Source organism: Rattus norvegicus, chromosome 6, assembly GCF_036323735.1.
Source record: "Rattus norvegicus strain BN/NHsdMcwi chromosome 6, GRCr8, whole genome shotgun sequence".
Lineage (NCBI taxonomy): Eukaryota > Metazoa > Chordata > Mammalia > Rodentia > Muridae > Rattus > Rattus norvegicus.
The window spans coordinates 77,572,783-77,578,923 of NC_086024.1; the positions used below are offsets into that span (position 1 = coordinate 77,572,783).

The following is a 6,141-nucleotide window of genomic DNA, read 5'->3' on the forward strand; positions in this document are numbered from 1 at the left end:
AGCCACAGTTCCCTGGGAGCTGACAATGTGCCTGGCTTCTACTTACCAGGCGCCATTTGTTAAATCCCATGAAGCAAGGACTGCGGTCTACAGATGAGAAACAGGCACCTTGGTGACAAACGACCAGTGTGGGGTCACAATAGGTAAGTTCTCAATTTGGGAAGATTAATGAAGAGAAAAAATTAGAATTAGATTCCCTCCAGGAAAAAGATTGCTGTGCTGTGGGCGACAGAGGAAGTGGAGGGGCTGGCAGGGGCCCAGTCATTTACCCTGAACCCAGGGCTTTCCTGCTCACTGCAGCCCCGCTGGAGGGCTTCCCTGCCAGTCTCTCCGACAGAACTGCCTCTGAGTACGTGCTGCAAACTCTGCCTCATCTCTGAGAAAAACAAGGGGATTTCCCTTCTTGCCCAATCTTCTTTATGAGGTCAGAGCCCAGAGGGCTGCAGCCTCCTGTGACCTGTGAGTCACCCAAAGATCCGTGAATAAAAACCCAACCTTAATATTCTGCTGTCATCATCCTCAAATTCTGCAATTTTTTTAACTTACGGTTGTTCATGTGTTGAGGATGGGGGGACATGTGTAAAGATTTCATTCTCTTCCACACTTGGGTCCTGAGGACTGGGCCATTGCTCAGGATCAGCACTAAGCACCTCTACCCACAGAGACGTCTCTCTGGCCTCTATTGATTTGTAAACAAAGGAGTCTGCATTTTTCTTTTGCAATGAACTCCCACACTGTGTAGGCTGGCCTGGATGCGGTTGGGGGCGAGGACAGGAGAGGTAGTCGGTAGACTGTTCATGTCTGTGTCTTGTAGCCTCTTCCCTTAAGCAGAGCACTGCTCTGTAGAACACTGCACACCGGGAGCCCTGAGTGCTTCTACAAGCCCCAGGCCAACAAACGCAGATGCCAAAGCTCTTTGAAGTGACCCAGGATAGGAGTTTCCTGGTGAATGCATTCTTTCAAAAACTTACATGAGAGTAAGCTTTATGTACTCCTGCACAGTGGGGCACAGTAGGGTGACTCTGTTTTACCATCTATTATGTATAATTGTTATGCATTTCATAAAGAAGTAAGAGAAAAGGAGTTTAGGCTCCCAGGCTAGAGACATACTGGATAAGGCTACAGGAATACTAGTTATTCTGATCATTACACACCGTACACATTACCAAACCATCTCACTGTGCCTCATACATATATAAATTATTATGTAGCACGATCTGGCCTCAAACTTGCAATTCTCCTGCTTCTGCCTCTCAAGCACTAGAATTCTAGGTAAGTACCACCACACCCAACCATGTGTCAATTTTTAAAAGTAAAAAGAAATAACTCCTTTCCCCCAACAGGGTGAACTGCAGATAGCTCCCCTGGTCATATGTTTATGAATAAACAGCCTTTATTAATTTTAGCATAGACTTTTATCTGTCTTTGACAACTAAACAAATCAGATTGATCCTTTGGGTTCATAACTGTGTAAAAATGAGTAAAGCTTAAACATTAACTGTAACACACCTGCAAGATGCAAGATAGAGCTGGCCTTCTTTAAGATTCAGAGATTTCACTCCAGTCTATAGAAGTCACCAAGAAGAGGAGGACACCCTTTATGTATCAGCCAAGCCCAGAAATTTGAAGTTCACAATCTTGCATATTTCCACAATAATAAGTGGCACAAGGAAGAAATATCATTGTTTGCAGTCCAGTCAGGTGGCACATGTCGGAACAGGATTACATACCCTCAACCCAAGCTGCTATGAGCCAAGCGTCAGTTTACAGGACCCAGGACCAGGTACCTGGATAAAGAGGTGTCTTCGTCATTCACACACCAGAAATAGCATTTATTTTAGCAAAAATCAAAAGGGGAAAATGCAATGGGAGAATCTATTTCGTGGAAAATTTGGCCCTGCTAACTTATCCCATGGCTCTTATAGTAGATAGGTTGTCTGAAGCTAGACACATATAAATAACATAACTAAAGCAAAATTAAGAAGTTTCTAGGGTTTCTTCAAAGAGAATCACAGTATCCTGACATGCCAATCATCTACACACGTGCATATGCAGAGCACATTTTAACCCCTTTAAACCCAGCGATACCACCGCCCTCCAAAATCTTCGGCCGAGGGAGCTAATGTCAGTGATGCTTATTCCAAGGATCTTTATCCACCCACAGATTCACAGGGTCAAGTCAAAACATGTCCCCCCAGGTAGGCTAATGGTTCCAAATCTGTTGCATCATTCCTTCAAACAGAGGTAGGGACTGTAGCAACAGATGAGGAGTGAGCGGGACATGAGAAAATAAGAACACTTAGAGAGAGTGTCTACTGACTTGGTACTGTTCTGTGGCTGTGATGAAACACCATGGCCAAGGCAACCTACAAAAGGAAGCATTCATGTGTGTGGTGGAGGTATGTGTGTGTAGGGTGTATTTATGAAAAAAACAATCCACCCACGCTATTGCCAGCTGGGGTTGGGGGTGAGGGGTGCCTAGGTCTGTTTCCAGCCTGGTACATGGCCTGAGACCGAGACCATGTGTTTCCCCTAGCCAACACCTCTCCCACAAACAGGGCTCTGCCTCTCCAGAGCTCCGAGATTGCTCTTTCCATCCCCATTTCCAACCACTCTGCACTCCCAAGTTTCCACAGCAAGCTGGGGGCACACTCTCGCCAGCCCACACTCTCCCCTGGAGCTCAGTCCTTGCCCAATCTTCCCGTTCCAAATCCTGGCCGAATTCCACCCTAGCTAAATTCTTTCCCTCCGGCCCACCTGAGAATATAAACAAAACAGACAATCTTAGTTTAGGATCAACAGATGATACAACCGCTGGGTGCAGAATCTATCATCCTAAACCATCAACTATCCTATATTAGAAATCTTCTGGTGGTGTAATCTGCCACCAGATCTAACAGTCCTCTGTCTACATTTTACTTGCTTCCTGCTCCTGCCTCACAGTACAAAAAACCATTCCTTTCTCCTGCACCCCCTCTTCCTCTCTCCGAGCCAGAAGGCCCGCCTCCTCCTTCTCACCCAGTGATTGGCTTCTTGCTATCTTTGTTATTCAGTCAATTAATTAAGGGAAAATTCCACTGTGTGTGTGTATGTGTGTGTGTGTGCACGCACACCCAAGAGTGTACATGTATATGCAGATGCATGTGCACGTGGAGGTCAGACAACAACTTGAATGTTGTTCATCAAGCACTTGTCCAATTTCCTTTTGAAATGGTGTCTTGCTGACCTGGAGTTTATCAAGTAGATTAGGCTAGTTGGCCAGCAAGCCACAGGGACCTGTCTGTCTGTGCATCAGGGCTGGGATTACAAATATATACCACAAACCATGGCTAGCTTTTCAGACTCAGGTACTTGTGCTTGCAAAGCAAGCACTTGACCCACTCAGCTATCTCCCCCTCTCCTCTACTGTCTCATGAACATGTGTTTGATGGAAGTGGGGGAAGACCACATGGTATTAACAGAAAATGGAAATTTCTTTCATTCACATGTCTACCATCCTCTTCCTCTCCTCCCTGACCATTGTCAAAGCAAGCTGTCCCTTGTCTCTGAACCCTGATGAGCAAGGCAGCTGGCTGGCACCTTTGAAATGGCCACGGAAAGAATCATCTATGCTGTTAGTGGTTGCATGAGAACTACCCATTAGAATTGTCCCCTCTTCCAACCAGCAATTCTAAACCTTTCCTTCTGGTGGCAGTTTGGATGAAAATGGCCCCCAAAGACTCACATGTTTCGTTGGTCCCCAATTGGTAGATTATTTATGAAAGATTAGAAGGTGTGACCTTGTTGGAGGAGATATGTCATGGGGGGTGGGGGGGTAAGCTTTTTTTGGGGGGGGGGAGTAAGCTTTTGAGGTTTCAAAAGTCCAGAGCAGGCCCAGTCTTCATTCCTAGCCTCCCACAGTGCTCCTCACCCCCCAAATCCCCTTTCCATCTTGTTGATGAGATGTGAGCTCTCAGTTATTGCTCCAGGGCCTTACCTGCCATCACAATCCCCACATAATGGTCATGGGCTAATCCTCTGAAACTGTAAGTGAGCCCCCAGCTAAATGCCTTCTTTTATTAGATGCCTTAGCCATGGCCATGGCGTTTCTTCATGGCAACAGAAAGTTAACCAAGAATCGAGTCTCTCTCTCTCTCTCTCTCTCTCTCTCTCTCTCTCTCTCTCTCTCTGTGTGTGTGTGTGTGTGTGTGTGTGTGTGTGTGTGTGTGTGTGTTTGCATTAATTTGTTGCTGTTGCTGTTGTTGTTTGCTTTGGGGGATTTTCTTTCATTCTGAGGATGCATGTCCCTTTAACACACATATATAAGAATGTGACATCAATGGTTCCTCATAAAAGGATAAACTGGACACAAACCAAATGCCTATCAGTGGGACCATCTTCTGGCACATTCATTCTGTAGACTAAAATATAATTAAGACGAGTGACTTCGGCTAGGCTCAGTGTGGGTGAATCAGTGGCAGCACAATGCAGAATGAGAATGCAGGCCTTGGCTCCGGGTGTGGCTCAGTGGTAAAGTGCACATGGCATACATGGTGCCCTCTGTTAATATTCCTGCACTGAGAGACACAGAACACCATAGAGTCATAGGTTCTGTTTTGTTTTGTTTGGGTGTATTTTGTTTTTATTTTATGTGTATGGGTGTTTTCTCTGAATTTATGTATGTGCATCAAATGTGTTCAGTGCCTGCAGAAGCCAAAAGTCCCCTGGAATGGGAGTTATGGATAGCTGTGAGCCACATTTGGGTGTTGAGAATTGAACCCAGCCCACTGAAAAGCAGCCAGTGTTCTTAATTGTTGGGCCATTCTCCAGCCCCATGTTAGTCTATTAACAAAGAACAAAACATGTGAACTAGTGTGTTTTAAAGACACAATGCAGATGTGGCCAAACTTTACAAAGGAAAGGAGTGAAAGGAATGAGTCCAAAGCAATGGTTGCAGGACAGGACAAGACAGGAAAGACAAGAAGGCATGGTCTGTGGACATGAGTGTTCATTTCATGGGAACTGGAGGTTGAGATGTGTTTATTGTATTATAAATACAGTAAGTATGTGAGTGTCAATCTGAGAGTCACAAACAATTGGGAACATGTAGCCAAAAGGATGAAAAGAAGGAAGGACAGACACTTATTCACTGAGTTCCATCAAAGGGTCAGACCTGCCAGAATCCCTACCCATGTTGACATGGGATTAATCTTCATGTCAGCCCTGTGAGGCAACACCAGGAAAGGAAACTGAAGTTAGTTCATTTATAAGGCATGGATGCTGTGAGGCAGGCAGTCATCCAAGACTGCCCAGGTGACCAGGAGCCATTCATTCCAGGCAGATAAAACAGAGTGTCAGGGTGCAGAGCTATGGAAAAAGTTTGTTAGCATTGAAGGAAAATGTGGGAGGAAGCCACAGGAATATGTATATGTATAGATATAGATATATGTTTATGTGTATGTGTGTGTGTGTATGTATGTCTATGCATCTGATGCACAACCAAGGCTGGCTCTTCTCAAAGCATTCTTGTGTTCCAGAGCTCAAGGGCTTGTACATCGAGGAATTGACCAATGGCACACATGCATGACAACACCCTGAGCCCTTCTAGGAAAAGAAGTCGTGCCTCTGATAAGTCTGTTCCTCTATCTTCACTATTGACACATCACTCTTCTATCACTCATTATCTTATCCTCAGAGAACGTGCCACATGTTAGTAGAATTGGCCAATCTATAAGGAATCTAACCAGTATGACAGAAAGCAGAAGAAACACAGCAAACTCTTTCAGGGCATTGTCATGAGCAAAGACCAGCAGTCCCTGAGGGATGGCAGCATTTGAAAAGCCAGTATCCACTCTTCATTTACTGCATGTCTTTGTACACAACTCCATGACTTTGAGCACACTCACAGTCATCAAGATGACTTGCACCTTTAAAGATGTATATTCATGCCCGAAACCCAACTGACTCTGTCTTAGAGTGAATCAAAGTGGAACTTTCCCATGCTGTAGTCTCTAGGACTCAGTGCTTGCCTTGGCTCTGTCCCACAACTTAGAGGACCTGCTGGTAGGTCATGCTTATCTGGGGTCTCTTCAGTGGAACAGCATCCTGGAATAGAAAGCCAAGAGCTCTGCAAACAGAAGATGAAAAGTTACACCTTCAGTA

At 45.1% G+C, this 6,141-nt stretch overlaps 1 long non-coding RNA gene across 1 annotated transcript in view; it reads left to right on the plus strand.

Moving 5' to 3' along the window:
• The window catches only part of LOC134479208 (uncharacterized), a 13,470-nt gene continuing 7,329 nt past the window's right edge, over positions 1-6,141 (plus strand). The window contains exon 1 of the long non-coding RNA XR_010052236.1: positions 1-143. This is a non-coding gene — a long non-coding RNA (uncharacterized LOC134479208). The remainder of the gene's footprint in view (positions 144-6,141) is intronic.